The 14,573-nt window shown below is 37.6% G+C and overlaps 1 protein-coding gene across 1 annotated transcript in view; it reads right to left on the bottom strand.

Moving 5' to 3' along the window:
• Positions 1–14,573, bottom strand: part of ca14 (carbonic anhydrase XIV) — an 88,418-nt gene that overhangs the window by 37,098 nt on the left and 36,747 nt on the right. The window lies entirely within an intron of this gene.

Raw genomic sequence — 14,573 nt, 5'->3', positions numbered from 1 at the left:
TATTACCATAAATAACCCCATTGTATTTATATCTAACTTCCCAAAGTTTGAAAAAATTAACTTATACTGGTAAGAGGTTTTGATTGTGTTTTAAATCAATGATCCTCAGTGATATCATTTTCCACAATGATTTCCATAATACTAGATTAAAAAAAATAATTCTTATCAATGACTGTTTCTGCACCTCAAGGCAAAACTACTTTTTTTCTCTCATACAACTATTCACAAATTGACTATTTTGTGGTCAAATAATGCAACTATTATGGCACTGTAATATCTGACCATGCGCTACATATCTTTGAACTTTCAATAACCAGTTCATTTAATTTATTGAGCAGCTGGCAATTCATTTTGTTAATGCGGACAGATGATAAGAATGTATCCTTACAAAGTGATCTTTTAAGAGAAACAAACTCCAGTCTAAAGACTTCTGCTTAACTTTTTTAGGAAGCATTTGAATAATTTATAAGGAAGAAAATGATCATGTTTTGTACATAAGCGGGATGCTGTAAACCAAAAGAACAAATTTGTAAGTTAATCATGTCATCATCTAGTTAAGAGACTTGTGTTAAATTGCATACATCCGATGTCTCCAAAAAGACATTAGTGCACCAAAGTTCAATCTTCTAAGCACAAGAGAAACTAATCAATTATAACATAAATCACACAGCTCATATTGTGAACATGGTTAAACAACTAGTAAGATATTAGTACATCAATCACAAAAGAAAGAAATCTGCAGTGGTATTACAGAAATCAGTACCTCAATGGACTCAAATTTAAGAGATAAAAACACTTTTAGGGAATACTACTGTATATGACTTTATGTTGGCATGTTGGTACCATTGCATCTTCATAGGTCTAGCATTCTAGGTTCAAATTCCATGCCTTGTTGCTGTGTGATTGGAGTTTGTCAGTATCCTCTGTGAATTAAATTGCTTTTGCTTAATTCTGAAATTATTTTTTGACAAACTTGGTTTTGCAGAAACCTTTTTTATTTAATATCAATGGTATTTTTGTCTCTTTGTTAATGATGTCGTTGCATGGAAGAATGCTTCCTTGTTGCTGTGGTGTTTCTTCACAGGAGTCTGTTGGTAATGTATAGACACCATCTCGGGACAAAATGTCTCTCTATTATATAAAAAATTCCTGCGACAAGATGATATAAGAGATTTTTTCAAGTCCTGGGAGTCGAGACTTTGGCCATGAGATTTTTTCAAGTCCCACCCTCCTCTCAACCATATTCAATTCTCAATGCAATGTGTGACTTAACACTTTTAAAGGCTTGCACATTCAGCCAAAGGAGCTTTTCACCAGTAACGTGTCATTTTATTAATTCATGACCAATTCATATCTCTCTATTATATTTGTCCCATCTCGGGACAGAATGTCTCTTTATTATATAAAAAATTCCTGCGACAAGATAAGTCAAGACAAGTCCTACGAGACGAGACTTTGGCCATGAGATTTGTTCAAGTCCTGCCCTCCTCTCAACCATATTCAACCACGCACATGGTACTCTCACCTCTCATTCATGTGAATGCTTTTGACAGACACAGTTCCTGTTCTCTCAGTTCTTATAAATTTTAACATTTTCCTCACTTTAAGTTCCCAATTAAAGAAGACGTATTATGTCCAAATCTTATTGAAGAACTGCATCACGAAGGGTTATCAACAGTACAATCCTAGCACCGAGAAACGACGATGTCGATCGGTTACACTGCAAATTGGTTAAATGCGTATCAATAGACTATGCTGAAACAGTTGGTGGTGATCGTGCGGAAGATGAAAACATCAACTTACAATATCCCGTAGAATATCTACAACCGTTAACACCATCCGGTCTTCCTCCGCTCGAATTACTGTTGAAAGAAGGATGTATCCAAGAAAGGTAATGTAGTACATCTTCAGGGGATAATATTAGACAACAAAGGAGATCTTGATATGCCATTCGTATTAAAACGTTAACAGTTTCCCGTTAGAGTAGCTTTTGCAATGACAATTTACAAATCACAGAGCCAAACATTCGAAAAAGTTGTTTTATTTAATAGAGAGAAAGAAACAAAATTCAATCACGGGCAGTGCAGGATTTACGTATAAGCTACACAAGCTATAGCTTAGGGCCCCCGCCTTCTTGGGGGCCCCCAAAACAAATTGTCCGAGTGAGCAATTGTCATATATACTTAAATATACTACAGCATTATTTGTCCCAATCAGGGCCGGCCTTAGGCATAGGCGAAGTAGGCGACTGCCTAGGGCCCCGGCACGTCTGGGGGGCCCCGGATCGACTCCTTGATCTAATTTTCACACATTTCACAGAGCTTCCAGGGGGGCTCCGCCCCCCTCAGGGGGCCCCTGGACCCCCCTTTCGCCTAGGGCCCCATAATACCTAAGACCGGGCCCGATCATGGGTAGTTATACGTTGCGTTGTCACGATGAAAGTCCAAATACAGAAGCACAATTCAATGCGATATTGACGAAAATTTAATTCATAAAATTGTTTTTACTTAAGTTTTAGAGTAAAAGCGTAAGTTTAAATAGTTTTTGCGTGTTAATTTCAAAGCCAAAGAGAACGAAATCGTATTTCGCAACGAATAACTCTAACACAACATGAAACATAATTTACTTTCAAATTATTACATTTTACTATTTTTGAATATGGTTAATTACTCGCTGTAAAGTAAAATAGTTAGTAAATTGTACATTCGCAACCCCATACGTGAGAACTGCAAAGAGACTAGCGCGTAGTGCAAGCGCAGGCGGTTGGCGAGCAAAACGAGAAGGAGGCAAAGCCCCCTAGTAATTTTAGAATATTGTAAAGGGAGCCAAAGTACATAAATAACAACATTTCTAAATTGCTGCTTTATAAGTGGTAAAGTTGTCCAGTACCTGTATTGGCTGTGTGAAAAGGTAATTGCCCCCTAAGGTATTCACTCAAGTAGCTGACCACAGTTAATTGATTATTAGATTTAGCTGACTGAACACAACCAGTCCTGTTGGACCTATACCTGAATCATAAACCATATTTTGACCTTACCACAAGAGTAAAGTAATCATCTCAAGATTTGTAGAAAACCATGCCTTAATCAAAGGAATTTCCAGACGAGATAGAAAAAGTTAGGAAAGGGTTACAAAGCTATCTCTAACACTCTGGAACTCTACACCACAATAATAGCTATTATGTCCAAAAAACATTTTGAAGAGTAGTGAAATCTTCAAAGGAAATGATGGCCTTTGAAAATTATCCCAAAGACACAGCAATGGATGTCCCAGGAGAACATCCAAATAACTGCAGTACTCTCTAACCTCAGCAGTCAGTGTTCATGACTGCATGATAAAAAAAGTATTTGTGGGAGAGTAGCAAGGTAGAAGCCTCTGCCACCTAAGTGTAAATCAGTGTTTGCCTCGAAACTCCTGGATGATCTCCAAGCCTTTTGAAATAATGTTCTATGGACAGATCAGGGTTGCCAGGTTCTTAAAAAATGTATATCCCAAATACAAGTTAAAAATAACAATGTTACCCAAAAAAATAGGCTAATACCTGAGGTGGACAAAATGACGCACAAGAAAGCGGGGTACTGTGTCTAGAGCCAGAGGGTTAGGTATGTACCATCAATGCCTGGGGTTCTGTGGGTGGTTAGGTCCGCCTCAGAGAATGTTCAGAGTAATAGAATGGGTATAAACCATTACACAATGTGCTTAGTCCCTCTCTGAGATCTAACAATGATAAAGAACATGTATAAGTGCAAATAGCAGAGGAAAAATTGCTAGATGGATGAAAAACCGGGTAAAAATGTGGTGGAGGAGGGCGGGAAAATAGCTTAAAATGGCACATTGCTTTTAAAAAGTAGCCCAATAAACAGCAACCAGTGGATAGTGATCAAAGATAGCTCAGTTGGGTGGGAAAAACTCCAGACCTGGCAGCACTCAGTTGGACTTGGCAACACTCAGTTTGGCATAAAGCTAATACAGCATCTGACAGTAAGCACATGACAACAATAAAACATGGAGATGGTAGTGTAATGGTGTGGGGATGCTTTGCTGTCTCATGACTTGCCATTATTGAAAGAATCATGAATTCAGCATACGTTACCAGAATATTATTTGTTGGTGACTTGAAGCAGCATATGACCCAAAAAACAAAAGCAAGTCTATGAGGCAATTGGCTCATGAGAAACAAAGTTAAACTTTTGGACTAACCTAGTAAAAGTCCTGACTTGAACACAACAGAGATGCTTATGGCAGAACCTGAAATGAGCAGTTCACACTCACAAAACTACTAGTGTAACTGAATTAAAGTAGGTCTACAGAGAAAAGTGACCTAAAATTCCCCAACAGCAATATAAAAGACAGAAATCAAATTATAAGAAATGCTCAGATGCAATTATTATTGCTAAAACTGCTGCAACCAAGTTTTGAAACTAGGGAGGTTTCATATTGGTAATAGTAGTGTTGGATAACTTTGCTCATGATACAGTATAAGGAAAGTTATTTCATAATTGTATTTTGTGTTCGCTTTTGTTTTCTTTGTGTAATAATGCATTTTATATAAATACAGGGTGGCCCACGAAAAAGTAGCCCGCCTTCCTGCCAGAGTGGCGCGCCGAGTGAATCCTTCCCCGTAGCACCTTGTCAACCCAACCCTTCCACCGAGTTTATTGGGGGGACGCCGCGTTGGCGGCTTGCGTCACGCTTCCCCGCCCCCGGGTCCTGTTAGTCTGGGGAAACGGCGACAAAGGAGGCATCATATTGCCGGGTTGAAGGAACAGTAGAGGTGCGAACATGAGTACGAGCGGAGTGACATGTATCCCATTCCACAAAGAATCGCGATAGTGGAGGCGTACGTTCTCACGGGTTCCATTAAGGAAACCCGGGACATTTTTGCTGCAAAGTTTCCTGCCGCTGGTGTCCCAGCAAAGCGCGCAATACAGAAGTTCTTTCTTTCTTTACGGAAGGCCGCCAGTAATACTATAGTAACGTGGGCTACTTTTTCGTGGTCCGTCCTGTATCATAGGCCATTCTTTGCATGAAATATGAAAAAACAGAAGATTGTAGTAGAGGCATATACTTTTACACAGCATATTACTGTATATTACAGCTTAAGACATTATGATTAAACAGGATGGATAAACCAGAACCTGAAATATTAACTGGCATTAGAGAACTGCAAAAGCTACAGGTTCAGATGGGTATGTATAAAATATTTTTTTCCCAGATTATCACATTAATGTTACTTTGTTCCAGTAAGAGAAAAGGAAAACCCACCTAAAACATGGATGTCTGTCAGTCAATATTAAGAAAACAAAAGTCCTACTGTAAAAGAAACAGACCCGCCTCCCTTCAAAATAACAATGGGGAAAGTCCTGAAAAAAGTCTTTTTAAATAAAAAATAGAGTAAGCATTGCATATCATTGTTTCACATGAAGATAATCAATCTCTGTCTCATTTATGATTTATGTCATGTCATTTTTTTAACCCGCTTAGCCTACCTCAGGTAGCATAAGACACATAAATTATGATTCATGTTTAACATAATATATACATCATTTACATATGAAACCCTCAAGGTATAGTATTGCTATTGGTAGATGGAGAAGAGACATTTCACAGGGTTGAAAGGGATCATTTATTTGTTCTCTAATGTAAGTTTGGGTTTGCACTTAATATATCCCATGTGGATAAACCAATTACAATCTAATCATTTTGGTTGGTACAAACAATATCAGATTTTTTATCTTTGGGATAAGGCGCGTCCATCAAAAATGGAGTGTATTAACAATTCTTTTTGTTTCTGTAATCAAGCCAGTGACTATTGACGTCTGTAATCAACCACATATTCTGGAAATGTTAAAGGATGAACTTGAATAAAAATGTATCCCTTTATATTTATATTATGATGCCTTATACACGTAATGTGACCACAATGATTTTTAATGAACAGGATCCAGAAATGAATTGAATCAGCAGTCATTACCAAAAATCTAATTGATCTGTCATCAAACTCAAAATGTTAAGACAAAAATCCAAGTTCTAATTGCATTTGCGAGTTTGATTACTGGGAACGTTTTTACTCAAAAAGAAGCATACACCAACACTGGTTATCCTAATTTCTGATACTCCAGAAATGCACACACTGACTTTTATACTGTTGATGTCACATACTGTGCATTACCAGATGCATGCATGATTCGGGGTAATATTGTTAAGCCAAGTCTCCCTCTGTGTTTCTTTCACTGAAGGAACATTTTTTGCTGATGGCCCTTCTGTTCTAAACAGATGAAATAGAATGTAGTTACAGCTATGTGCAGTTTTTTTGTTTTGTTCAAAGAAAGGCTTGATTATATAAACTGGAATCCACTGGAAAAGAAAGCAATTGAGGTAAAACATACGTTTTAATCTTTGTGCTAAATACATTCCAGTTGACTATTAAAATTTAAGAAGTCTGAATTAGCGTAAATTGCCCTAATTTGGGGTTTTCATAAGAAATGGAATGATTCACTTTATGAGGCAGAAGAACTGTACATAATGAACAAGTTGTGTCAGATTTTTGAAATATTAAAATGTGTGCTTTATTTAAACGTTTAAAGTCTAAATATTTTCATTGTAATAGAAATGTGTCATTTTTCACCCTCTTATAGAGGCTTATAGAAGACTAGATAGATCCATAGTAAAAATGAAAAATAACATCCAGATGAAAAAAAAAAAAAAACTGAAGTGATTTCAAAGCATTCATAAACAATTCTTATGAACACAATTAAAAATTATTCTTTACGGTACTGTGCAATTGTGACCCCAAGAAATGTTAGTCATTATGAAACAAGTAAAGAAAATGTTCAACATTGCACCTGAATTTCGAAGCATTCATAGAAAAGAACATTCTTTTGTTTAAATTATCTTTAAGCACAGAGATTTTGTGTACCTAATTTTCAATTCTTAATGGGCGGAGGACATCTGTACTTAAAGACTTGAACCCACTTCTGCTTGTCTAGTTTTGGAAAGAAGATCCTGCATTACCTGTTCTTTACATATTATACTATGTGCACCAATATATTCTAGCTGTTGTATAAAATAAAATTAAAGAAGTTGAACCTTTCCAGGTTAAGCAAATGGAGATTAAAAGGTGATAAGACTGAAGTTTTTGAATTATTACAGTGGATCCAACCTGTTACATTAAAATACATTCTTCAACAAGAATATGGGGACACAGGTGGATACTTGTTAAAGGTAAATTGTGCGCAAATGTTTGTAGGTTTGTGACACCCTGTGTAGTGGGAATTGGAATCACCAGCCTACACTCTAGGTGTCTAGTATGTGGGACCACGCGTGACCAGGATGATGGTATAAGACAGGGAGACACGGACATAAAAAGGGTTGGGTTTTTTGAAAAACAAAGTGGTTTTATTTACAGGTGCACTTAAAGAAAACAAAAATAATGTCCTGCAGATTTTATATATATGGATACACAGTCCAATACCGCAAAGGACACACAAAAACAGTAATTAAATGTAGCCCAGAAATGACTATATACAGTATTTACAGTGCTTCCTGAAAGTCCCAAATGAAAAAGTAAAATACACACAAACTAGTGAAATCCATATATATACACAAAAGCAAAATGTGAAGCTGTCTTCCTGCACAGTGATCCAAGTCAGGAAGCTGCTCCTCCAAACAGTGTATAATACAGGATTCACCCAAAAATAGTCAAAATACAGAAAAAAGTGTATATACAAAAATAAACAGTGCACCAGTAACCACAACCCAATAAATACCTCCACCAAAGTTAATCCAGATATATCTATATACTGTACATATAGTGCATCCGGAAAGTATTCACAGCGCATCACTTTTTCCACATTTTCTTAGGTTACAGCCTTATTCCAAAATGGATTAAATTCATTTTTCCCTCAGAATTCTACACACAACACCCCATAATGACAACGTGAAAAAAGTTTACTTGAGGTTTTTGCAAATTTATTAAAAATAATAAAATTGAGAAAGCACATGTACATAAGTATTCACAGCCTTTAACATGAAGCTCAAAATTGAGCTCAGGTGCATCCTGTTTCCCCTGATCATCCTTGAGATGTTTCTGCAGCTTAATTGGAGTCCACCTGTGGTAAATTCAGTTGATTGGACATGATTTGGAAAGGCACACACCTGTCTATATAAGGTCACACAGTTGACAGTTCATGTCAGAGCACAAACCAAGCATGAAGTCAACGAAATTGTCTGTAGACCTCCAAGACAGGATTGTCTCGAGGCACAAATCTGGAGAAGGTTACAGAAAAATTTCTGCTGCTTTAAAGGTCCCAATGAGCACAGTGGCCTTCATCATCCGTAAGTGGAAGAAGTTCAAAACCACCAGGACTCTTCCTAGAGCTGGCCGGCCATCTAAACTGAGCGATCGGGGGAGAAGGGCTTTAGTCAGGGAGGTGACCAAGAACCTGATGGTCACTCTGTCAGAGCTCCAGAGGTCCTCTGTGGAGAGAGGAGAACCTTCCAGAAGGACAACCATCTCTGCAGCAATCCACCAATCAGGCCTGTATGATAGAGTGGCCAGACAAAAGCCACTCCTTAGTAAAAGGCACATGGCAGCCCGCCTGGAGTTTGCCAAAAGGCACCTGAAGGACTCTCAGACCATGAGAAAGAAAATTATCTGGTCTGACGAGACAAAGATTGAACTCTGGTGTGAATACCAGGCGTCACATTTGGAGGAAACCAGGCACCGCTCATCAACAGGCCAATACCATCCCTACAGTGAAGCATGGTGGTGGCAGCATCATGCTGTGGGGATGTTTTTCAGCGGCAGGGACTGGGAGACTAGTCAGGATAAAGGGAAAGATGACTGCAGCAATGCACAGAGACATCCTGGATGAAAACCTGCTCCAGAGCGCTCTTGACCTCAGACTGGGGTGACGGTTCATCTTTCAGCAGGACAACGACTCTAAGCACACAACCAAGATATCAAAGGAGTGGCTTCAGGACAACTCTGTGAATGTCCTTGAGTGGCCCAGCCAGAGCCCAGACTTGAATCCGATTGAACATCTCTGGAGAGATCTTAAAATTGCTGTGCACCGACGCTTCCCATCCAACCTGATGGAGCTTGAGAGGTGCTGCAATAAGGAATGGGTGAAACTGGCCAAGGATAGGTGTGCCAAGCTTGTGGCATCATATTCAAAAAGACTTGAGGCTGTAATTGCTGCCAAAGGTGCATCGACAAAGTATTGAGCAAAGGCTGTGAATACTTATGTAGGCCTACATGTGATTTCTCAGTTTTTTTATTTTTAATAAAATTGCAAAAACCTCAAGTAAACTTTTTTCATGTTGTCATTATGGGGTGTTGTGTGTAGAATTCTGAGGAAAAAATGAATTTAATCCATTTTGGAATAAGGCTGTAACATAACAAAATGTGGAAAAAGTGATGCGCTGTGAATACTTTCCGGATGCACTGTATATACAAGAAAAAATATTTACAGTAATCACGGCACAAGCTATAGTGCTTGGTAAATTCAAATCGTTGCTCTACCAAGTACCTTTCTCTAGCAAGATCTAGTCAGAAGAGACCCCCTCTAGAGGCCGTAATTCCCTTTTGTATTTGGCCCCCTCGCGCTGACCAATTAAACTGTTCTACGTCATCCCTCCACGGGCACGCGATGACGTAAACGCATCTGCAAAAAGTGGCGTCTCCTGCCCTGTAAAAATACTATAAAAGTTCGAGCAGCCGACACGTGCACATAGTGTAGCAGTGCCGGCTTTTGAGACGCGAACTGCACCCAAAAGTGAAAGAAAGCATTTTTCATTTTTTTGCCTCCTTCCCCTGATCTACTGCCCAGACAACTGCAAACACGGGATTCCTTTTCTAAACCGCGGTAAACTACAATTAAGGTGCTTCGCACTTTCTTTTGCACATGTAGAGTTATGAGGTCGCGGGAGGCACGCACAGGAGTGGAGGACCGCCAGTGCCATCCCGGCCGGTTAATGGCAGGGCCGTCTCTCCAATCTACACGAGACCCGCCATGACGCTCCACAAGAGGCGCTCATATCGTCAGCGAAGACGTCTCTCTACACTATATAAAAGAAAAAGGCAAGTTTCCTTTCTTTATACCTTTTTGTCCTTTTCATTTCCAAACAAATGCCTCTCTCTTAACACTGCAGAGGACACTAAACTAAATTTCTTTAAATTACTGGTAATGCCAGTAAGGCACATTACCACAAGGTTTTTCTTCACATAGAGTACCATAGACACATAGGAAAAATTAACAAAAGTGTGGTGGGAACCTTTAAAATTCAACTTGAACTTATTTTGGAGGAGTTAGCTGGATAGGATGGATGGGCTTTGTTGGGCTGAATGGCCTATTCTTGTCTAAAACTTTTTAATGTTCTAAATACAGTACAGTACAATCATAATCCAGAGAATCAACACTTACCAAGAATCTGACATCTATTAGAGGCAACGCCTGAAAACAGAAGCAGTACTTTTAGTGTCAACTTTTCAAAATAATACCACGCCACCTCTTTGGAAAACACTATACAGAACATTAATACCTTGGTTAACAAATACTTGGAAAAAGCTACTTTATAACAAAGTTGGCAAAACTTGAGTAATGGTGCATGTGCTAGTTCAAGCACCCGTCCACTTGACTAGAGCACCGTGGAAGTCACTGCGCAGCCTCCCTACCAGGAAGAAATGTTGTTTGTCTTTGATATTGTAGAACATAAAGTTATTATATATGAGTGCTTACGTATTTCATGTGTATTTGTAGGTATTTTTATATAGTAATAAAATATAATTTGCAAAGTACAGTATGTCACTAAAGCTTAAAGCAATATCTTTAGAAACTAAAACACAGATAATCAAAAGGTAGAAGCTACATAAAAGAAACAACAAATAGCAAAATCATTGGAATTGACACCGGGCCATGGGAGGAATCTGTGTGGAAGGCAGGATGCGGATAGAAAGCCCTTATATACAAGTAATTAGAAGGTGCTCTTACTTTTCTAAATCCATTGGCATTGTTTGTGGCTACTGTGTAGCCTCCTTAAGAATCAGGCATTGTTCTGCTCACAGACTTGGGAGGCAATAGGTGTTGCCTCTGACTCCAAGTGAGTGGTAATGTGTAGCCTGTGGGCTGAATTGCAGACAGTGGAGGTTAGAGGATGAGAGCAGATGGAGCAGCATGGAAGGAGCAGTGAAGTCTAGACACACTGGCAGCAATCCTTATACTTAATGCATCATAAAGCTTTCATTGGGCAAAATATAACCTGTTTAGCTAATATAATTGCAATTTTGAAAATCCCATCCACAGCATATTTCTGCTGACATTTTCTGGATCACCAGATGCTTTCTGACAAACCTAAGGTGATTACCAGTGTTTTGCCCTTGTTACTTTCTTATAAATCATACTTCTTCACAGTATTTTTGCCTTCCTTAATGACTGTACACTTTAATTTTGGGGGAGATTTTAGCAATACTGACAGTCATTCACAATTATCCCAATTTTTCCCTGCGTCAGTATTACAGGTATTCCCCTCCTTTGTTTTAATAGGTTTAACTAAGGCCTTCGTGTTTTTACTTTCTCGTATACGTAGTATAGAGAAAGTATAGTAATTGCGAAAAAATCCAACCTTGACATTTTGAAGAATCTCCTCATTTCATGTGCTCCTGAACACATTTTGACCATTTTTGCAATTATGTCTGTCTGTCTGTGTGCATGTGTGTGTCAGTGTGTATGAACGAAAACAGGATAACCCGAGAAAGCTTTGAGCTAGATAAATGAAATTTGGCATATGGGTGTTATATCAAAATGTTAGTTTTCTATCAACTTTTGGGCAACATATGTCAACTGAAGTGGTACTTTACCCGAACACATTTAAAAATTTTCAAATAAACTAGTAAATTGTTTAAATAAACAATTCATTGAAATTTTGTATAGTAATTTTTCATGTGAAATTGCATTATAAGAAGAGAAATATAATTGAAATTTTATATCATTGTTAGTTATGGTAAGAAACACATTGTAGATATAGAATTTCACCTTAATCAGATAATCGGAAATGACATCTTAATAGGTATCGACACTATTACATATGCATTACTACCATTATATAAATAGACATAAATAATTTAAATTTTGTATGATCATTACTTATTGTTAGATATAAAATTTGACTTTGATCAGGTGACTGGAAGTAGTATATTACTGACCACAAAAAACAATCAGATTTGAAATTTCAGTTTGCTTGGGTTACCAGAAGTAGTTCTTTGCCATATAAACTTGCATTATAAACAAAGATAAGTGATTGAAACACATAGATATGAAGTTTCATTATAATTGGACAACCAGAAGTGGTATCTACAGTACTTTACCTGAACAGGTATAAGGAAAGTTGAGTGGACGATAATCCAGATTTTTTTATTTTTTACATGGTGCTTTACAAAAGACTAGCATATTGGTACTCATCAATGCCCTTAACAAAATAACTTCTTACACCGCATAATTATTTATTGATGGGTGAACACTTCCTGAACGACACAGTTGTCCAAATGGGGTGGGTTTGAGGATACGACTGTGAGTGAATGAAAGGATGGAACTCTGGAGAGAGCAACATACAATTGTCTGTGACTGAACACTGGTTTTGGCAGATACAGGCATATCGTTTTGAAAGTTTGTCCCTGTGCCTGATTAATTGTCATTGCAAAGGCCAATCCAACAGGAAATTGTCTGCGTGTAAAAGTAAAGGGCAAATTTGAATCTGATGGGGTCAGGGATATCCGGGGAATAAGGACAGTATGTGAGGTTGGAGCTGCGATCGTTTTACACTCCAGTACATTGCGGTGAATGCTGGTAACAGTCAGTCTAGTGCCATCACAGAAACTTCTTGCTGGCATGAGGTTTCTGAGAAGCATGATGACTGAACCTATTTTAATTTTGAGTTTATGCGGAGGCATGCCAGTGGGAGTAAGACTGTTAAGAAATTCTTCGGGGAATGAAACTTGATCTGCGGGATCGTCTGTGACGATGGAGTCAACGCTGGTGAAAGTTACTTCGTTGGTAGGGATGTTTCAGTACTTGTTCATTAAGGTGTAGCGAGTCTTCATTGGTGACGCTTAATATAGCTCGCGTAGGGCGGGGCTCTGTCTTGCGTATCCCATGATGCGGGAGGAGGGTTAGAGTTGGCGGGCGGGGCTCTGTCGTGCATATCCCATGGTCTTAGAGTTGGTGGGTGGGGCTCTGTGATTTGGTGGGCGTGGCTCTCTCGTGCGTATCCCATGGTCTCTGTCTTGCGTGCCATGGTTGGCTACTTAGTGAATTGTTGGCGGGCGGGGCTCTGTCATGCGTGCGTCTTGCTTGCCATGGACTTAGTGAATTATATATATAGATAGTTAGTATACAGAAGTATACTTCCAATGTTTAGTATGGATTATTGTGATGCATATAATAAAAGTTTATTGCCTTGTAGGATTAATGTTTTTACAGGCATCAAATTTGTGTCTACTTTTTTTACCCATGAACTATGTATTTTCTACAATTTACCTCACCATTTTGATTGACTGACAACATTTCAATATGCTTTCTTGACAGTTGATTCTTTGAGATTGTTGAAGCCGGTTTATCTGTTAAACAAATTATCATATTTTGACATTTAGGTACATGTTACTGTCATTCTTAAGGAAAATTGTGTTCCACAATTGTTTTGAGCTGTGGTTTTTATTTACCTTTTGCTTTTTTTGGTTTTGTGCTTAAAATACAGTACTTTTAGTGATTTAATAGTGCTTGTGAAATTTTCTTCATTGTGCTGGTTCTGAATTTCTATGAAAGGTTTTTAATTCATTGATCAAATTACACAACTGAGTGTTAGTAAGTATTTGTGTTCAATATTTATCATGTTTGATTGTCTACATATGAACACTAACAGTTGTAACAATGAAAAACAACCTTGCCATGTTATTTTGTCAAGTAAAGAAATTTTTTTTATTGGTAATTACAGTTGTTGTTTGAACTAAGTTAATATTACTGTATAGTACGATCAATGAAATCATTGTTTTTTTAATTTTTCTGGTAAGAAATCATTTTTAAAGTATAGATATTCTTTCAAATTTCAAATTTTAAAATTTACATACTGTACCTTTCTGTTTTGTGCTACGCTTTGTTGTGAATAATTCTTTATATGTAAGGCCAAAAATGCAAAACCCTTCCAAAGCACACACCATTAATTTATATTTAATATTTATTAAGAAATAACTACACAATATACATTTTTAAACAATTATAAGAATAAGTAGGCATCTATGCAAATATGTTAATCGATAAGTAAGCAAATGTAATACATTTAGGAAACAAAAAATAGAAACAAACCTTAAATAAACAGAATAAAATATAAATAAATGGAAAAACAAGATGCAGTAACTCAAACATTTTCAATGTAAATGAACAAAACCCAAACAAAACCAAACTTAACAACTAAGCTGAATTCTTACGACCATTGAGAGAGAAAAGCATAATTGAGTATCAAAACTAAGAACAAGAACCCAAAATCGAGATTATCACTTAAAAGGATTATTTTTTAAATTG

Source organism: Erpetoichthys calabaricus, chromosome 2 (assembly GCF_900747795.2).
Source record: "Erpetoichthys calabaricus chromosome 2, fErpCal1.3, whole genome shotgun sequence".
NCBI classification, from domain to species: Eukaryota; Metazoa; Chordata; class Cladistia; order Polypteriformes; family Polypteridae; genus Erpetoichthys; species Erpetoichthys calabaricus.
This window is presented reverse-complemented; position numbering and strand designations above follow the sequence as displayed.